General features: G+C 46.6%; 1 protein-coding gene across 22 annotated transcripts in view; it reads left to right on the top strand.

The window, feature by feature from the left end:
• LOC135366755 (muscleblind-like protein 2a) overlaps positions 1–19,706 on the top strand; it is a 304,286-nt gene that overhangs the window by 156,885 nt on the left and 127,695 nt on the right. The gene's annotated exons all lie outside the window — the stretch shown is intronic.

The raw sequence follows: 19,706 nt of genomic DNA, 5'->3' as shown, positions 1-19,706 counted from the left end.
CATTGCGCGCATTGGTATATACTTATGGTTGCTTGGAGCTTGAAGAGATGGTAGGACTAGTTACATTTTCATTTTAGTTTGCTACGAGCTCCTGTTCGTAGTCAGCGCCACGTGGTAACACATGGCGTGCTTAATGCCTCCTTTCACTCCTTGGTCATCTAAAGCCACGATGTCGTCTGCTTCAGTAAGTCGCAGCAAACGACTGGCTTTCAATGGCTACCAGTGGCTGATGGCGGCTTATTTCCATAGCTACAGCCGCAAAAGCGCGGCCTTGATTGGCGACCTCTTAATGACTACGTCACGGAGTTGTTGTTCGCGTAGTTACTTCGCTTTCTTTGGTAATTAGCTTCCTCCATCACCCCCTTCTGTCACCTCTGCTCACCCGTCGTGCTGTTGACTTCCCTCAGGTAAAAAAGGATTCCATGTATTACTTTCTGTCCCCTTGTTGTCCATAAGTAGCACATCGAGGTGCCCGTATCAAGGCCCCCTGCGCTGCACAGCTCATACCTGTAGAACGATAACGGTGCTGAAGCTCTGTGGCTTCACCTGCCGCAGCCGTGGATACGGACGGCATCATCTAAATGCAGAACAGTTCGGGGCGGGGGGGGGGGGGGGACGCCATAAAAAGTGACACCTGAGCATTTGCCTGACGAGATCATGATTTGCATAACAGAAGGAAAAGAAGCAGGCCATGACACTAAGCCGGTTTTTCGACCTCTCCAGATGGTTTATCCCGTCGTTCGATTTGTATTTTTAATCTTTGACGCCAAGAGTCAAGCCCGTCAAGGAGAGCAGGGGTCTTGTCCCTGGTTCTTCTGTTTCTTTTTTTTTTTTTGCATGATCCGCTTTGTCTGTGCTCCCCGCGTTGGTAAATCTTCGTCTTTAATGGCGTCTTTAACCGTGGATTAGTTTAGGCTTTCGGCTCTGCTTAGTGTTTTTTTAGGGCGCAAGTTGTTATTGATGTTTCGGCGGTTGACTTTCTAGCGAGATACGATGTATCACATTGGCACCATGGTTTCGTATTCCGTGAGACAAGCAGGCAATGAGTGTAACGTTCAGGGTATTTGCTATACGTCACACATTTTCGTCGGGATCTGTCCTCATGGTGGTGCGGGATCGACACAGCATTCAAGAAAACGTGCAGTGCAAGTGCGCTTGGACATTCTGGCAGAATCTTGGGTTACTGACCCCAAATTCGTCGCTACGTATTTGAAATAGTATACATCTACTGTACTCTGACGATGATTGAATGAAGTATAGAAATAAACCGCTGTCTGTGGCTGCCTAAATTAAATCGCATTCATTTCCTTATTTAGTCCACGTGGTTCCCACTGGTCCCTGAGAGCTTTGAATACCGTGTAATTCGAAAATGCTGTTTTCAAGGCCTGGAAAACCCTAGAACTTTGCACAGTCCTTGCAAACTCTTGATTTCGCATCATTTCCTTATTTTCGTGGAGATGCTAGTACAAATTCCGCTTTTCGGGGCTGAGGACTATATACCGTAGCTTCGAAGCCACAGGGGTCAGCACTCATTGTAATAGGAGTCCGTAGGGGAAGCCAGAAGTGTGAAAAACGAACGACGGCTTCTCTTGTATTCATCAACCTTCCTTTCTATGCTATGATCTGTAACATTCAGTTCAGTTAACAGACAATCGTGTTCATGAACGGATCGCTATTGCACGTTCCCCATGTATTCCGTGGCGTGATATCCGTAGGTTATAAATATTTTTGTGAAACATTGGAGCCCTGGCGCTAAACTGTTTTACATCCCAGGCAAAATGACGGCTGAGCATTAAAAGGAAAAGACCATTGAATTTTTCTTCAGAAATTCAATGGGAACCATGGGCGTTACAAAAACAGCTCCTATTCGATGTCGATGACAAAAGAAAAAAATATGGAGACATAGGGCCTCACTTGACGTGGGATAGGGTTGCCACCTTTCGTAGTGAAAAATACCGGCTGAGGGAGAGGAGGTGGAATAGGGGGAAAGGGGGAAATGTTCGCGGGAAAGGAAAAGTGGGTGAGGGGTGGAATGTATACAGAGAGAGAGAAAGAAAGAACGAGCGTACTTGCTCAAGACAACAATGATAACAATAATGAATAACTAAGAAAACGAGTGGTGACTACGGAGTTGGGTCTGTGCTCCAGATTTATTCAGGCTGTAGTGGAATGTTGAAAGGAAAACCCCGTAAAAGCCCCTATGAAAGGTGTTGAGCCACAAATACCGGCAAAAGGCTGCCGGTATCACCTTACTACCGGCAACCGGCAGAGCGAGCAAATATAACCGGCCGTGCCGGTATAATACCGGCCTGGTGGCAACCCTACGTGGGACTGGACTGGCTCTTCGCCTGGAACCAGCGCTGTCGGAAGCTAATTACTTCAGCTAATTACTTCAGTTGAACCGTCCAACTGTGACTTTTAGCCACAAAATCAAATTTCACCTACTAAAATTGCATTGAATAGCCGGGAGTGTTTCGCACGAATAACAACACCAGAAGAGCGAACGCTGGTGCAAACCATGATGTAATGGAAACATCGCACCGCTACAGAAGCTGTTGTCCTGGCACCAGTGGCATCGCACCGTAGTTGTGTACACGGAAAGGCTGCGCGATTTAAAGAACAGAGAGCGAGCAGCGTACCCGTGACGGATTCCTCCGTAATGCTTTATACGCAAGTTCTCGAAAAGAAAGCCTTCGCCCTCTCTGGAGTCCGGAAGAATTTCGGGATGCCGCCCCACATTCTGGCATTGATATATTGCTTTCCCAGGGCGAGATGCTCGGACTGCACGCCTCCGTAGGGTATTATGTTTTATCCTTTCGCCGTACTTACCATTGTTTTAAATTCCCAGCGCCGCCGGGACGCTGTTCTTTCGAACATGTTCTTTTATTAATGACCTTCCTGTTGTTCGCATATTTTGAACGGGAACGTCTTCTAATTTGTATTTCGCGCACCGTATAGACGCTGTTAAAGGGGAAAAAGGTTTGTTTTGTAGCTTTTCAGCGCTAACTTTCTTCTCACAGCTGCGAGGGTGTTTCTGTTTCGTTTATTTTTGTTTAATTTTCGCTATGTTTGAGTATGCGCAGTTGCTCTCGACAGTTACCGAAGCGTGCAAGACCTCTTATTGCACGTATTCTTGAACACGACTGGACGAATTGTACAGCGTTTTCTTGAACCGTTTCGGTTGACTATCCAGTTGCCCTTGACAGAACCACGACGTGCATATGCACTCTAATAAACTCCCTCACTCGCCCTTTCCTTCGTTCTTTCCATCTTTTTTTCATCAAGAGGTGTTCGGCAGAATGTATAGCCATGAGGAAGACCGGTCGTAACACAAGGGGATGGCCGGAGCGCACACATCTCAGAGCGGTTTCCCTGCCTTGAACGCCGCGATGCATATACGCCTCTACTCAACACCAGACCTGGAGGGCGTATTCCATGAACATAGTAACCCAGTGAAGCCGGTTTATACGTAAATTATCTGTCTACCAATCCAACGTCGTCGTGGGACAGACTCCGTTTTCCTTGTTGTTACTGTTTTTTTGGCACTTGACTCTGAAATGGGCTTCGTGGGCAAAGCGTGTTGTTGAAAATCGCCTCCGCTTTTGAGAGGTCCACGATGTTTTGTGCGTGGAATTTATGCTGGTGATATTTTGATTAAATTTGACGAATTCATAGCACGTTAAATTAGTTCGTCATTAATTAATAACTAGACTACGTAATTGTTACTAATAATTGCTATTTTTAGGCACTTCAGTCTAAAATCGGCTTCGTGTGCAAAGCGTACTGTCGGAAACTGGAGAGAGAGAGAGAGAGAGAGAGAGAAAGCACTTAGCGGAGGGCTGGGTTGCCTTCTGCTTTGGAGAGGACAACGAGGTTTTGTGCACGGAATTTACTTCGTTGACATTTTGATTAAATTTGATGAACTATTTGGGCGTTAAATTAGTTAGTCATTAATTAATAATTAGACCAACAATTAAGTTTAGTTAATTTGCCCCTTAACAAGGTTACATGAAATTTCTTAAGTGTCGGCCACATAAACGACCGGAAAGGCGTAAATTCTGCCTAAAAAATAACATCCATCGAGTACGTACGTAATGGAAGATACGCTCTCTGATTCTTTAGCTAGAAATTGAGTTTTAAAAAAACGCAGAAGCACGCTTGAGTTGTCTGAAGTTGTCTGCTTTATTAGATACTCGGCGATGATAACAAGGGCTCTATCATAACTTTAAAAACGTTATCCCGCGTCTTTGCTGGTGCACAGTGGACCTCAAAAGCATGCGAAGGTAACTACGCAGGCCGTTCGTGATCTGTTTTCTACAAACTGTCCTCCGCAGCACAAAATAGTCCAATATTCGCACTTATAGCACCGAACTTGATTTTCAACTCCAGCTATAAACATATATAAAGAAAATTTATTACATTAACCTGGTGATATGGTTTCACCTGGGCCTGGGTTTCACGGTATATGCCGCTGTTACTCACTGCTTACACCGTACATATCATCGGGTTAATGTAATAAATTTTCTTTAAATGATGACTATGTACTAAAGCTCTCTATTAAATGCGCGACTTCCAGCGTATCAGTATACTTTGTTGTCCGCGTGGAAGGAGCATTATTACCCTGTTACCAGAGGGGAAAATGACTCAAACTGAACCTGACAGCAAGGAGAAAATGGCGAGCTTATTTGCCGCCGTAGCGCTCTCTCGCGGTGTCACTTTTCTTTTTTTTCTTCTTTTTTTGTTTGTTTTGTTTTTTGGGAACACTTTCTGTCTCTGTTGTTTATTGGATAGGCCTCTATAAATAGAGGGAGGTAACGTTCCGGAAAGAAACGCTGTTGGATCCATTTTTGGTGAAAGTAGCTGAATCCATTTCGACCAGTGGAAAGGAAAACTCGTTCTCTCGAGCTCAGTCTCTGCGTGGTCCAGTATCTCTCTCTCTTATCTCTCCAGGGCTCGTCGGGCACAATATCTCGTAGTAGATTCTATCGCCTCCACGCTCTCCTCGGGGAGGGGGGGGGGGGGGGTGACGTTCTGAAGAGCAGGATGGGATAACTAGATAAGATTCGAAGAGGGCTGCCACAAGTCGGCTGCCTCAAAGAAATTAAGTGGTACGTCAGCGTCGCATTCGTGGGGAGGTGATATCCTATTTGTCGAGTGCGGTCTTGTGTATACTTTGGGTGAATGGCACAAGTGAATCCGTGAGCCTTGTGCAATCCGTGTGTAACAAACAACAACTTTTGTTTTGGCGACAGTAGGGGCGGTAGCATCGTCAGAGGGGTTACTTTACATTGGAATTTGGCAGTCGTCACAGTTGTTAAAGTTACTTTTAAAAAGTATCTGAGGTTGCAGTTACAGATAAATGGGTTTAAACATATCTGAGTTACAGCTACATTTACCCCGTAGCCGTGGGGGAAAATACACTGATACAGTTACAGACACTTCCAAAAGTATACTCAGTACTGTTACAGTTACTTTTCCGTTAATTTGTTTTGATTACGTGTTAGCGCCGCGAAGCAACTGTGGCTACGAGCGGCGTACAGACGTGGACAGATGGAGAGAGGGCAGCAGGAAGGAGTGGGGGGGGGGGCAGGGGGATTAGTATGTGTCCTGTGCCGACTTCAGGGGGAACTGTGCCGACATTCGTCTGGAAAGTCTTCGGGGAAAACCTCAGACAGCGCAGCCGGCGATCGAACCCACCACCTCCCAGTCTTCAGCACGACCTTGGCTACCACCAATCAGCGGACGCCCTAGCGCGCACGGCCGTGCCGCTGGTTTTTCATTAAATTAATTGGGTTGATTTTGGGTCACGTGATGTGATAACGCACAATGTGTTTCATTCTTTCATTTCTCTCTTATCGATTAAGCGCGCACGCCAGATACGAGCCATTAAATATCTTTATTCCAAGCAAATATAGACTGGACACTGACCAGATAGCGCACATTAACAAACCAGCAGCTTTGCTTTCCTTCTTCTGCACATCTCTCTGCGCTTTCGTACCTTCTGTTTGCACGAAGGCGCACACTCATTTCGAAATTATTCTCCGTCATATACGGGTTCGAGGATTTGTGCTGACGGTGCTGACGAGACTCCACAAGCTAAATAACCGCTCCACCGCGTCGCTGCTTAGCGTCCCGGTGTTATACTTCAGAGATACGGACTTCAGTACTGGGAATGATTACGGGGCAATGCAAGGGAATGATTGCATTGCAAGGCACTATAAGGTCGGGGTTGCCTAACCGAATTGCGCCACCTGTTGATGACGGTTGTCGCTCGTGTTTTATTTTATTTTTATTTATTTTTTATGAGAAAAAATACTCCGAAGAAGAGTAAAAGTAACTGAGAAAAGTAATTGAGCTACAAATAAAAGTACCTCTATGAAAATGTGTCTGATAGTTCACTCAAGATACACCAAAAGGGTCTGAATACACGAAAAAGCCAGACCGCCGGCAAGTACACGAACCCGTACCTTTCAACGCATTAACCTAATCTTTTTTTAATGTCATCTTTTTTTAAATCTATCTCATCCTTCTTTCACCTTTTTTTAGTTAATCCTTTATTTCCTAATTTATTTTATTTTGTTTTCACTTATTTTCTTTTTATTTGATTTATTTTCCTTTTTTGCCTTTTTCTTATTTTTGTGTCGAATAGCAAGCCGACGTCTCGTTTGGCTGATCTTTGATCCATTTTTTCCTTTGTTCTAATAAATATATCCCCCCCCCCCCCCGTACCTTTCGATTGTCAACTTTCTTGGCGTCTGCCATATTTCAATGTTACATGTCCTTAGGCACATTGAGGTTGATTCATTGATTGATTGTTAGATGGGTTAGATGCTCTGCCCCATCGCTCGCTGCAATTTGGTAAAGATATACTTAATGGTAAGCTTCATAGCGTCCGAGAAAGGGAACAGATTTTATTTTTTAAAGAGTTTTTGAAAGGGAGAGTTTTTCTTTTGTTCTTTAGAAAGGGAAACAGTCCCTTCAGGACATGGCGGGCTGATGAGCTGGATTTCACAAAAAGGACCAAGCAATGTTGTCGTACTTGATAGGGGGAGACTCTGGCGTATTCCCGAAAGGCTGGCCTTACGCGGGCGTTGGAGAAGTATATGCGTTCGAGATTTTCCGCGTGACCGCAGTCGCGGCGACTTAGCGACGTGGATAAAATGTGGACCCGCGTCAGCAAAAGCGGAAAGAAGCAGGTTTTTCGGCCTCATTTACACGCAACTAAACTTCGAATCCTTTTAAGCTTGATTAATTGGAAAGCGATATATATCTGCAACAGGATTTAACGACAGTCAGCCACGTCTTCCTGCATTATCGACCGCCGCAACTCGTCCACAGTCATGAAAGCCTTCTGTCTGGAATACGGGTCGCTCCTGATGTGAGGCTTTCCCACTCAGCTACCGCCGTCATACCGCCGTTTTTTCCCCTCCTCCCATCAATTCAAAGGGGCGTCAAGGTGCAAATATTTGATGGAATGCAGTCCACTGTGTGAAAACTTGTATCAGTAAACAGTTGAAGGCTTCACTGTGTGTACTTCATTGTGCTTGTGCATCTTGGACGCTGAAAGGTTCCGTTACCTTGACATCACGATAAAAGGAACGGCATTCTTCCGTTGCGCTGTTCGTGGTCTATGAGAGAAAGAAACAGCTTTTTCCAGAGAGGGAATTCCGGCACACTCTCAACATCCGGCGTCTGCTCCTGTCATGAGGGTTGCCAGATTTCTGGCTACTTTGCGCCAAATCGGCTACTTTCTGACTGTCGTGGCGCCGAAATTTGGGCAATGCCGACTTGGCTACTTTCTGGCTACTTTTGTGGATACTTCTACGCACTACATTTGAGACCCCGGTGCACCTAAATCGGGGTAGTTTCGTGGACCGCCGATTGAGAATAAGCTGCCTAAAATGCACAGTCGCGCGCGGGAAAAAGCCAATAGCGAACATAGAATGTAAACACCGAACTTGGACTAACCTGATAAGAAACTAATCAACATGCTGCGCCAGTTTGTCCGCCCTGCTAAGCCTAACCACCGCTAAAATGTGGTTCCATTCGCTAAAATGACTTCGACAGACATCGAAAACTGGTGAAGCTGACGGGTTAATTAGTGATGTCGGACTTTTAAGCACGGCAGTGTCATCTTGCGAAGCAGACGAGCATTTTCTTTGTTTCGAGACCGTGAAATCGGGATTATCGAGGCCCTCCCGTACGATATATCCTTCGGACTGTTTTGTTTGTGTGCTAGCGTTTTAGCACTCTTTCAAGAGGCCATCATTCACTGATACCTGCACAGCACTAACTCTAGAACTGGCTACATACCAGGGTAAATTGGCTACCTTTGGCTATGGTTGGACCTCGATATTTCCGGTTGCGAAATCCCCGATCTGAAAATTCCCGTTCTCGAAACACGGAAAGTCAAGGAGAATGTTTGATTGCTTCGTAACATGGTATGCCGTGTTTTCACTATTTAACCACCCAAATTCACGGGTTTTCGATGTATGTCCAAGTCGTTTTAGCGAACGAAAACCAAATTTCGGCGGCCGTTAAGCTCAGCGGGGCAGACACCACGGAACACCACGTTGGTTAGTTTATTATTAGGTTAGTCCAAGTTCGGGGTTTGCATTCCGACGCCCAGGTTAGTCTAAGTTCGCTGTTGGCAGATTCCCGCGCGCGACTGTTCATTTTATAGTCAAATAACGTTTATTTGCAGTGGTTTATTTTGCAGCGGGGATTTCGACCTATACCGTGGGATAAGATGACACCATAGTTTCGAAATCGACTCGAACGGAGGCGACGGTCCCTTCAACGTGTCACGTGCATAGTTTACAGGGCGTCGTCGAACAAGGGGGTGATTACCTCCACAATTAAACGCTAACCGGTCCTCTTTTATAGCTCGACACTATATAGGGGACCTCATGTCGTGGGAACCGCCTTGAGTATAGTCCCGCCAGCGACGGGTTAATATAACTGTCGCATTGAGAAGTTATCTATCTGGTATCGGCATGCCCCGCGCGCGGTTAGGAGGCAGCGAACGACCTCGGTCTTGCGTCGAAGGCGGTAACCCTTTTGTCTGCCTTCACCATGGCAACGGAACTTTCTTCTTGTGTTGCTCAGCCGACCGGTTTTTCTGTGTGGTCGATAAGGCAATTTGAAGGACGGCGCTACAACAGTGCTGCGATAGATTGAGAGGCGGCTTGGATGGGAACCGACACGGTAGCGTTGTCCGCCGTGTGGCCGGTCCGATTGTCGTTGACGCGAGAGAATGTTTTGTCTGATCTTCGGTTGCTATGTTTTGTGCGTGTATATAAGGTAAGAGAAACAGTGTAGAGGTGAACAGGTACGCCCTCAAGGCAGGTGGCATCTTCCCACCAGCAGATCTGGCGCTGTTTGCTTCTCTGGTGGATGATGGCTTCAAGTTAAAACGAATGTTATCTTTTCTGATTGTAGTTTTGATACGACAATTCGTTTCCTTTTCTTTCTTTTTTGTCATCCGAGTGAAAGAGACCGCCTTTTTTTTTTTTGTCGGTGCAGTCAGGTACGACGTCACTGCAGGCCTCTCCGCCAATGAGGCAGCGCGGGAGAGGTAACCTGCTTACGAGTATAACCAACGGGAACGGCCGTAGCTCTCACTTCTCTAACGTCCTACCGTGACGCGTCCGCATGGGGTTTGTATCTCGCCGGGTGCGATATTTAGAAAAATATTTTTTTTTTCATCACTGCTCTGGCTCGTGCGTGATTTAATGAATCGCATTTATCGAAGTATCGTCACCCTTTTAAGAAGAGGTTATTTATGAAGTTATGACCTGTCGCCATTCACGGTAATAGAAGCCGTTGCAATAAATAAACCTAACTACGGTTCCTAACGATGTGCCCACGAGTTAAAACACTGCCCGCGTGTTAAACAAAGTATATTGCGATCGATAAAGCCTCGGAGGCCTGAACCTCACACACACACAAAAAAAAGAAACGAGTTGAAATATCAATAGAAAGCCAGCGTCGGTTACTCATTATCTCCTGTCGCCGCTCTCATCCTCACCTCTCCAAATTTACCCCCCAACACGCACACGAAACAAAGCATTTAACCCACGCGCACGTATACAAAGCACGTGGGAACGGGGTCAAGTCTCGTTCGCTGACCGGAAGTGACGTTGCTAAACCGTAACTCGCGTAATTTACTTAATTGCGTTGCACGCTGCATCAACAGTGTAACGCGGATCCGCGCAAGTATACAGTGAGCGTCAGAATGGTGGCCTCTTTGTATATGTGTATAGTGTCATTGTTTTTATGACGGTGTAGCTCGATGTCACCTTGTTGTCCGCGAGGCATGTCGGCCCGTGTGAGTAGGTATGTTGCGGAACTGTAACGGGGGACGTTTTGTATGTCGGTCACGCCACCGCGATTGGCATGCGTTTGACAGGGCTGTAACATGACGCTCGGGAAAGTACAAAGGAGACGGTTCTCATGACGATTCCATCTGATTCGCTTGGTGGGAGATGAGATGTACATTGGGTGATGTTTTAGACTTCCTGGCCACGGAATTCCAACTCTGCAGAGCTATATCTCGGTATCCTCTATATACGCGCTTTTGCAGAATTTATTGATTAAATTACCTGTTCTACACTCTAAGAAGAAGAAGAAAAAAGAAAAGAGTAGTGCAATTACTCCCGATTTTACTCCCCTAACCCCGACATTTACTCCCCAGGACTGCAAAGAGTCACTGAACTTCGCAAATGGTCTTCCGAATGCAATAATCTACCGTAAATGTGTGCTCTTTGTGAATTTCGTGGAATAAGGCTGTACAACTTAGCTAACCGAGCAATTTCCCACCCACACAAAGGGGGAAAAATATAGGTTATTTCTTGCGAGATTGTGCCCTATGCATGTCGCAAGATTTGATACCACTCGACATAGCAAGGGTTGACGGTTTAATTCAAAGCATTTTCAGTCATGCACATGAATTATGTACTCGGGACTCTTAGAACAGAGCGTGAAATGCAGTCCCCACTCTGACACATTCATTTACTCCCTAAAAGGACTGATTTTTGTGGCAATGCATTTAGTCCCCAAACGGACTAAAATTACTCTTTTTTTTTTTCTTTTTAAAGTGTAGCGGTGTTAGTGCGGCCGGTGACTGTTGGCTTCGTGCAATTAATGTTACTCGGCGTACGGGGATCATAATGATGATAGTGTGAAAAAAAAAAGTGTACAGAGATGCGAGTTTTTGGTGGATAGTAACGAACTAAGTGAAAGGCTATACTTTGTTTGCTTAAGACTTAGGATTCGATACAGTTCGACGAAATCCCGAAGATTGGCGAATGAATTATTGTTGCTGCACTTGGTGTACGAAGTTGTGCTCACGTTTTCCGTGCATATATGTAGAGAGTACACACAGCATATAAATACGCTTCGGAGCATTGACAGAATAAAAGAACAACAACCTCGGTGCCACGGTAACGTGTTTGGCTACTGTTCTCAGGGTTGCCTGTTCGATTCCGTATGCTAAAAACTTGGCAGCGCAGTACAAGGTTGCACGGGCACGTCGTTTTCCGCAAGCGAGGTTGAATAGGAACGTTCGGGTAGAGTTTGGCACAGCGACACTGGCGCCAGCTTTCTCCCCTGGTGGCGGAGGAAAAGTTTTCGAGCATATTCTACGAGCGTAGATGACGATGTTGGCGATTCAACACGTCATCGCGTGAATTCTGTATTGTGTTCGACCAACTTCAGTGAATGTGTACAATGCCTGATGAAATACTTGTAGGAAACTGCGAAATAAGTGAAATAAATGCTAGAAATAACTTATTGCCTTGCCACCTTGCCTATATTGCCTATAACCTTGCCACCACAGGTGGCACTGATGGCAGTGAGCGAGGGCGCCCCCTGGGCAGCCGAACGAGCCCTGTTAACGAACTGTCACGTGAACAACACTGTGTCTGACTGATCACCGCTGTGGTGTCGCTTGTATAGTTGTCTCACGACGTAAAGTCACAGATTATCAATTATATCAGAAAAAAAGAAAACTGCAAGGAAAAGAGGCTCGTGGTCGTGGCGTTCTCCATACTCACGTATGACAGTGTTTCCTTTTTATTTCCCCGTTATTGGAGCCACTTACTGCTGCACCCGGACCCCACCGAAGTCGCCGGCATAAATCACAAATAAAGGCACCAGGGGACAAGTGAACCTCCATCTCACGAACGAGGTATCACATTGCCCAGTGCACACGTTATTAAGGGGGGAAGAAATCTCCTTTTATCCCCAGCCAGGCGTTATATGCGCTACCAGTTCCATTATTTTCATCGCTATCGCCATATTCGCTATATTCGGCGGAGCGTGGTTGGGGGGGGGGGGGGGGTTCTTTTCGTCGGGTTTCGGTTTCGGAAGTGTCCCGGTGATTGAGAGGGTATATGGGGCGCGAGAAATATCGCTAATGATGCCAGGCCCGCTCGTCTTTCTTCTAATCGTAACAAACTTGGGGCGAAATTGTGGGTGTCGATTCCATGTAGGAAGAGTTGTTGTGCTCTTGAGTCGTGGACGCAAAAAAATGGCGTGAAAGCATGGAGGAGGATGACGATATATAGGCCTAGTGAACGGGCGCCTGGACAAGGTGTTGATGTAATAAAAAGTAAAAAGAAACTCTTTATTTTTCATAGTTCCGACGATCCCCTTGCGCCGGGTTTTGAACCATGTGCGAATTTTGAATCGTTAAAACCAAGGTGATGACTTTGCAGGAAAATAGCATGATACAATTTCAGACTCGAAAGTTGTTAGTCAACATTCTACGACGTAAACGAAAAACACTCAGTGAAATAGGGACTGTATACTCACGGTCTGAAATGATCAAGGGCTTACTAAGTATAGTGCATGAATCAAGCAGAAACGTGAAACTGGTCTCCGTTGTGTTTACTAATTAGAGGGAAATAAGGATTGAATTGAAAGAAAACAAAAGTTAGTATTAGTAGTATTTCACTTGTGATTGCCCCGTGCTATTTATTATTTTACATGTATATTACGCCTTTCGCCTATGCGTAAGAAGAAGCTTACGTTATCTCCGACACAAGGAGCAAAACTTTTATGATTTAGGCATATTGTTTGCCCCTGTACCTCATTGGTGAAATAAACTGAATTGAGTTATAGCTCAGCGCGTTCAGTGCCGTCCACGATTAAAGTATACGCTACTACATTGGCCTTTCTTTATACGAAACAGACACTTAAGTTTTTACGCCCAATAATGAAGAATATCGCCGCTGAGAAGAACGAAGGAAAAATGTCGGCCTCTTTCCGGTGTGCACACAATCCACTTAAGTGCTCATTTGCTGATTAACTCCTACGTGGCAGAACGACAGTAAGATGTCAGACGTTGTTTCTTTTCACGCGGACTGCAAACGTAATAAACGGCGGTGCATCTATCGACGCCGTGCGATAGCGATGCCATCTCGTCCTTATAGCTTCCCCGTAATTGATATCGAGGCGCCCCCTTTATTGTTTATCGATATGTCGTCTGCTTGCGACGTTTCTTCCGCGATCGCTTTTGAGCGCTGTAATGCTTTGTGGTTCACGGTGGGGCTGCGTGGATGGTTCTTTGAAGAAACGAGGTTTGGAGATGCTGCTCTTGTGGCACCAGAATGCAGACGGGAATCACGTGACCCATCTGTAAGCCGTATTAGCTGTAAACGCTTATGGCTTGTATGCCTGCTATTCTCTGTGACAACTTCTGTGACACTGTGTTTGCGCTGACTCTTAAATTATGAACCAGTGAGATTGTTTCTCGGTGCCTAAAGTCTCCCCCTTTCCTTTTCCCCTTTTTCCTTTATACTTTCTTCTGCTTAACCTGCTGACACACTCTGCTTCTTTCCTGTTCGTTTGTTTTTCATCTTTTTGTTTGTTTGTTTTTCCTCTTTTTTTCTGGCTTATTGTTCCGCCCACAAACGCGTTTTGGAGTAGCCTGTCCTGATTGGGTCGAGACTAACCTCTCCATATTTTTCTTTCATATCCAAACCAATCCAATCCAATCCTGTTGAATCGTTCGATGACTTTGTCGAACTCTGGCGAGTAGTATTTAAGCTACAGCGTTATTTGACCAGTGATGCAAAGACAGTACGGCACAGTGCAGTCTTAGTCGCCACTCGTCAGCTGCATGTTTTGTGGGTGATGCGGGGCAAGTGAAGCGACTGTTGATTTTGCCCATTGACCTCAATCGGTCTGTGCAAGTGATAGAAATGCCAGTAAAAAAGAAGGAAGTGACCTTCTGGAGCATGCAACGTTTTTAGTGATGTACTTTCGTCTCTTCGCGATCGCAGTTGTCTCGCCGACGTAAAGCCCCGAAATATTATAATCTCTTCGTTTTTTTGACGAAGCGCTCGGCCTCCAGTTACGTAATTTACAAATTATCCCAATGGTGTTTTTTTTTTAACGAATATGTAACTGAGACGCGTTATAATTATTCCTGAAGGTTCGCTTCACAATTTTCTAAACGTCGGGACGTTGGGCACGTGTGCTATCACGTGTGTACACCCCGTCTCATCCTCAGCATCTGTTGTTGTGGTGCTATCATGTATAATGACCAACGGGAGTCCTGGTTCTGTTCTGCTACATCTGGGAGTTCAGACGGAAAGCAATGTGTTTGAAGCGTGTCACATGGAGAACTGCTCTGCTGTCTTCGAACTACCTTCTCTTTCTTACGTTAACTACGGCTCCGGTGCAATGTCACTCTAATGACCACCTGTTGACAATCGGCACATGCCGAGGGAACCACGTTCTTCACGCTAAACATTGTCCAACCATTGACTAACCCTCCAGTCCCAAAAGTTTCTTGGGCCTCCACAAACGTGTGAGGGCAGCGGTTGATTCGTTCACACATGCGAGCCTATAAGAGTCGCAATGTGACAACACAGTTAATGGTGTAGTGCCAAAAATTCAGCCGCGTCTCCTGTCTCGCGCATAGGGGCGTGGCAGGTGACTGGACGCCGTCAAAACGCGAGCTGGCGAGCATCCATTGCCGTCTAGCTGCAAGAGTCAGCAACCCCGGCAGCAGGGCAGCACCCATACAGCGGCGGCGTGAGTGTTTAGGCTGGAGGGGGGGCCGCTGGCGAAATTCTGCAATAGGATCCAACGCGCAGGAGGCTGCTAATTTTGGACGTCGCACGTTCGCCCTAGCGAAAAACTGCGAGTCGCCGTTAACATGGCCTAAAATACACTATGGGCGATGATAAACACGTACAAGTCCGCTGGGTGGTGCGCGTTTGTGTCATTTTCGACCTCGAACCGTCGCATGTCGAGTAAATTTGGAACTCGGGTCGTAAAGTCGCTTGTGACACTTTGATGTATGCATTTCGTGACGTCATTCACGCTTTGTACTGCACGCCAGGGCACTGGAGGCAAAATGCTAAGCCATGCAAATAGATCAGCTGCCTGCGCATCTCCCCAGCTTCCCTCTCTCCCCTGTTGTCCTTGGAGCGACTCCCTCTTCCAGAAATGGTCCCTCTCCACTTTGCCTAATGCCTCCTCAGACCCCTTCACCACGTGATGGACGTATAAATCGGGATTCAGCCAATCGCGCCGCAGACCATTTCAAACACAGGTTCTTTCTGGCTACAAGTGGCTGCGCATACGGCTCGTGGCGGCTCGTCTCCCCTCTCGTCGGACAGAGGACAGCAGGAAGGAGTGGGGGACAGGGGGCGATTCGTATCCGGCGGTGCATATTTCCGAAACAAATCAAATCAAACGGTACCGCGCTTGTAACCGTTCGTTGTACCTGGCTGTGTCGGCCCAGTTCCCCTTGAAGTCGGCCCAGGACGCATACTAACCCACTGATGTCCCCGATTCTCTTCATCCGTACGGTTCGTCTGTACGCCGCTCATAGCCACAGTTGCTTCGTGGCGCTAAAACGGAATTTTAAAAAAATTAAAAAAAACAAATTTTTTTTGTGTTTTTTCTTCTTGTTTTTTTTTTAGTCTATGTTCATTGTTTGATGTACAGTGCCAGTGTGTTGCTCACTCCCTCATGTAATGGCCTAAAGGTCCCTTGATGGACCAATAAATAAATAAATAAATAAATACCTGACTGTCCAGAGACGACGTACTCTTCCCCTACGAATACACGTTATTACCTTCGACCGTGAAGCCGATAACTGAAATTGAGCACGAGTTCCATCTCACTTGGATTCGCGCGTTTAGTTTAGTGGAAATCTATTTTTCAAAGCTCTCTCTCTCATTCTCCCGGCCGATCGAAGCTCCTATCACAAGCACATTTTGGCACGCGGGCTACCTCGCCGATGACACTCCCCTTCCCTCTCGTGAAATGTCTTTTCGTCCCGATTGCATCACCGGTGTGATGTCCTCATGAAAGGAAACCTCCCTGGGGCGTACGAGCCCGCGTGGAAATTTATTATGGTATTCAATTCCAACAGCGCAATGAAGCCGGGTTCGTAACGTTAGAGGTTGGAGGCGAGTGTTCACGTGCTTGTTGTTGAATATAATTAATGCGAAGCCCTAAAAATGTGCTGTTTCTTTTTTTTTCTTCTTTTTTTGCGATATCAGTGGTAAAATTTATGGTCCGCGAGATCGGAGATGGAGGCACGTTTTCAGAATATATTCACGGGACAGTGTGGAGCTTTTGACTTATTTTAAAATTAGAGCTGTGATTGACTATGTGGTGTGGATGCCATATGCAAAATTTCATCCATGATACCCTCGTGAATCTTGGAGATAACGAGGAAAACGAACGGCATGTTCTATCTGGTTTCGGTTTCTCGGTGACGTCAGCATGCGCTGCCGCACCCTGGCGGACGTAGATAAAGCTGATTGAGGACTGTTTTAGGATATGGTAAAACGAAATCAGAAAGCTTTGTCTCTAATCTGCGAGGTGGAATTTACTGTCAGTTACGTCATGACATCTATGCCACTGGCTATAAAAATTTAAATTCGAAATGATTGGCTGCAAAATTCATTTGGAATGTGCGTGGAACAGATGTCACGTGGTGGGAAAAAATGTTGCCAGACGCTGCTGAAGGGGTCATGAAATAGAGATAATGGCATATAAATTGCAATTACTGGGCCCGACTCCTACTTTGTGAAAGGTATACTTCTCTTGTCATTGTTGGCAATGTTTGTTTCGAGGGATTTTTCATTCAAAAAAAAAAAAAAATGAGGATAGCGTAATTCGCGAAAATTGCTACTTTTGCAGCATAAAAACGGCACGACCTTTTCGCACGCGTTTCCATTTTTGGCACAGTATACTTGCGTAAGTCCTAGATCTACCCGACCCAGCTGTTTCAGACAACCTTTGCGTGGTCGTCTGCCGCCGCAAAAGGTTGCCATCTTTGAATTGCGCGATCACGTCTTACGCGCCACCCTATGTAGGCGTACTGCGCCTTGGACGGGAGATGACCTCATAGAGAGGCAGCGTATACCACGGAAACTCCGCAGCACGAAACGCAGATAAGCACTCCCGCGGCGTTAACGTGTGGGACGACTGCAAGCTTTCCGGTAGTGTAGCGGCGTCTATACGTTGGAGTTGGCCTGTGTACGCTCTTGTGTATAAGACGTGGGATTGCTCAGCCTTGGCGATCGCGGCAGGGGTGGGGCTAGCCTGTTTTCGCTCTGCTCGCCGATACTGGAAGATTCGTTGGGGATAAAGTTAATTGCGTGGGGCGGTTGCTGTCTCGATCGTCGGAGATGGGGCTCGAAGGTGGCAGTGGGCAGGTTTCGCTCGCTTTTGCCAGTAGGTAGTTTTCTGTCGGCGAGCGCTTTGTTGAAGAGGTTCCTATAATAGGACACGTTTCAGCACCCAGGAACGCATCTACGTTTGACCATCTGCAACATGTTTGCACTCGTTTCTTTTTCTACTGTAGTCATTCGTGGCAGCTCCAAAGACATGCTAAATATTGAGACATGGTGCAGACGAATCGTATACCACCGGCGTTGCTGTGCCAGGTTTTCCCTGGGTTTTCCGCCTGACTTTGAAGGCGAATTCCGGCTCAGTTCACCCGCGAAGTCGGCCCACGATCGCGGAAGAAATGTCAAGGTTGTACGAACGACGCTGGAAGGGACGAAGGAAGATTTGGAAGAGAACGTGAAGGAAGGACGCTGAAAGCGGGACTGCTAGCAGACGAGTGGAGGGAGACAGAATATTCCGTGGCAAGCGCGGACAGAACGTTCGCGGGAAGGTGTGACGTAAGGCTTAGGTAGTTGCGTGACATCTTGTTCTTCTTCATCTCAAAGTGACATCTAGTCCAAAAAGCTCCTTGTACGGATCCCCGCTGTGTCCAGTCGTCCATCATTCACGTGTCGTCATCGTTCTTCTCTTCATGGTATCGACGCGGACCTCAACCGCATGCTCCGCTCTGTGTCTGAGGGGGGAGGGAGTGATGTGACGGCCCGTGGACGACGACGAACGCGCCTCTGCTGCCGCGCGCTACTGCGCCTGGCAGCCTGTTCTACCGGCACCGTCCTAGCGTGAGGCCACGCATATCTGCCCGCTGGGACATTCCATCACCGCCGGTCAGGACTCGTGTAGAGGAACACCACCTCCTCTGCACTGCTAACACCTCCGTTTCCTACTTCATCCTCCTCTCTTTGTTTATACCCACGAATGCGCTGAGCTCACAACCTTAGTTGCATCGCGGTGTAAACGTATAATTTTGAGAAGTCTCCTTTTCCTCTCTGGCCTGTACTCTTTCTTGCGACGGTCGGAAGCAACCCTTGCATGTAATGACGCGCGCGGTGACACATCCCCGGCATCCGCGTGGCGCTGATATAACCATCCGCTTCTCTTTCCCCGTTCGCGCGTTGAAGGCCGCGCTACTTTTTGTTTTGTTCAACTTTCATTTCCAACTTATTTACACATCCGAGTTGCCCGCAATTTCCGCGTCGGGAAATGATGTCGCCCCCGCCTTCGCCGCGTTGCGTTTGCGGGACGAAAGCACGACGTGGCTTCAAGGACGATTGTTCTAAACTCGCTTAAATACTCTCAAACAAGCAAGTACAGCCCGCAAAGTGCGGCGGGACGTCGTCAGTTGACCTAAGGCGGGAAGAGTCCTTCTGAATGTTAGCGCATGTACATCGGGACAGACTCAAGGCCACTTTCGTTTTATGGCTCTTTCTTTTCGTTCTTTCCTTCTCTTTGTTTCGTTCTGTTTTTTGAACGTCTGGCGACTGTCATTTTACGTGCAACAGGATACGTGAGAAGCTGCAGACGGGAACATTGGGGATCTCGGCTGACGCTCAATTTGGTTCTTTCTTTTGTTGTCTGTATAAACAGGGTCTCTCTCTCTCTTTTTTAAGTACACAATATTGTAGTGGTTAAAATACTTCTTCCCTTTCCGACACGGCATGTGACGTCGTTTCATCGTTATGGAAATATTTCAATAATTGAATTACTTTTCTTCATTTTTTTTTCCTTACCTTAGCGTGCAGCTCTAAGTACTGTGGAGTACTGTAAAACCCTTTTTATTTCGCGAGCCCTTAATTTTCGCGAATCGAGAAAATTCGCGAACTTTAGCGGCGCGCGAAAATTTCAAAAACGGGGAAGGAGGAGCTCGAGTAGGCTGGAGGAGCCCGCGAAAGTTAGTAGTCGCGAATATATCCCCGTTACTCGATTCGCGAAAATTTAGGGCTGCGAAATCAAAGGGGTTTTACAGTAGCTGGCATCGATGCTGGTGAAGTCTGCGTCTCCGTGTTATGTTTGTGTTTTTGTTTGTTTGTTTTTTTTTGTTTTTT

The sequence above is a fragment of the Ornithodoros turicata genome, chromosome 8 (assembly GCF_037126465.1).
Source record: "Ornithodoros turicata isolate Travis chromosome 8, ASM3712646v1, whole genome shotgun sequence".
In the NCBI taxonomy this organism is placed as follows: Eukaryota; Metazoa; Arthropoda; class Arachnida; order Ixodida; family Argasidae; genus Ornithodoros; species Ornithodoros turicata.
The sequence above is the reverse complement of the archived record's forward strand: the minus strand, read 5'-3'. Positions and strand labels throughout refer to the sequence as shown.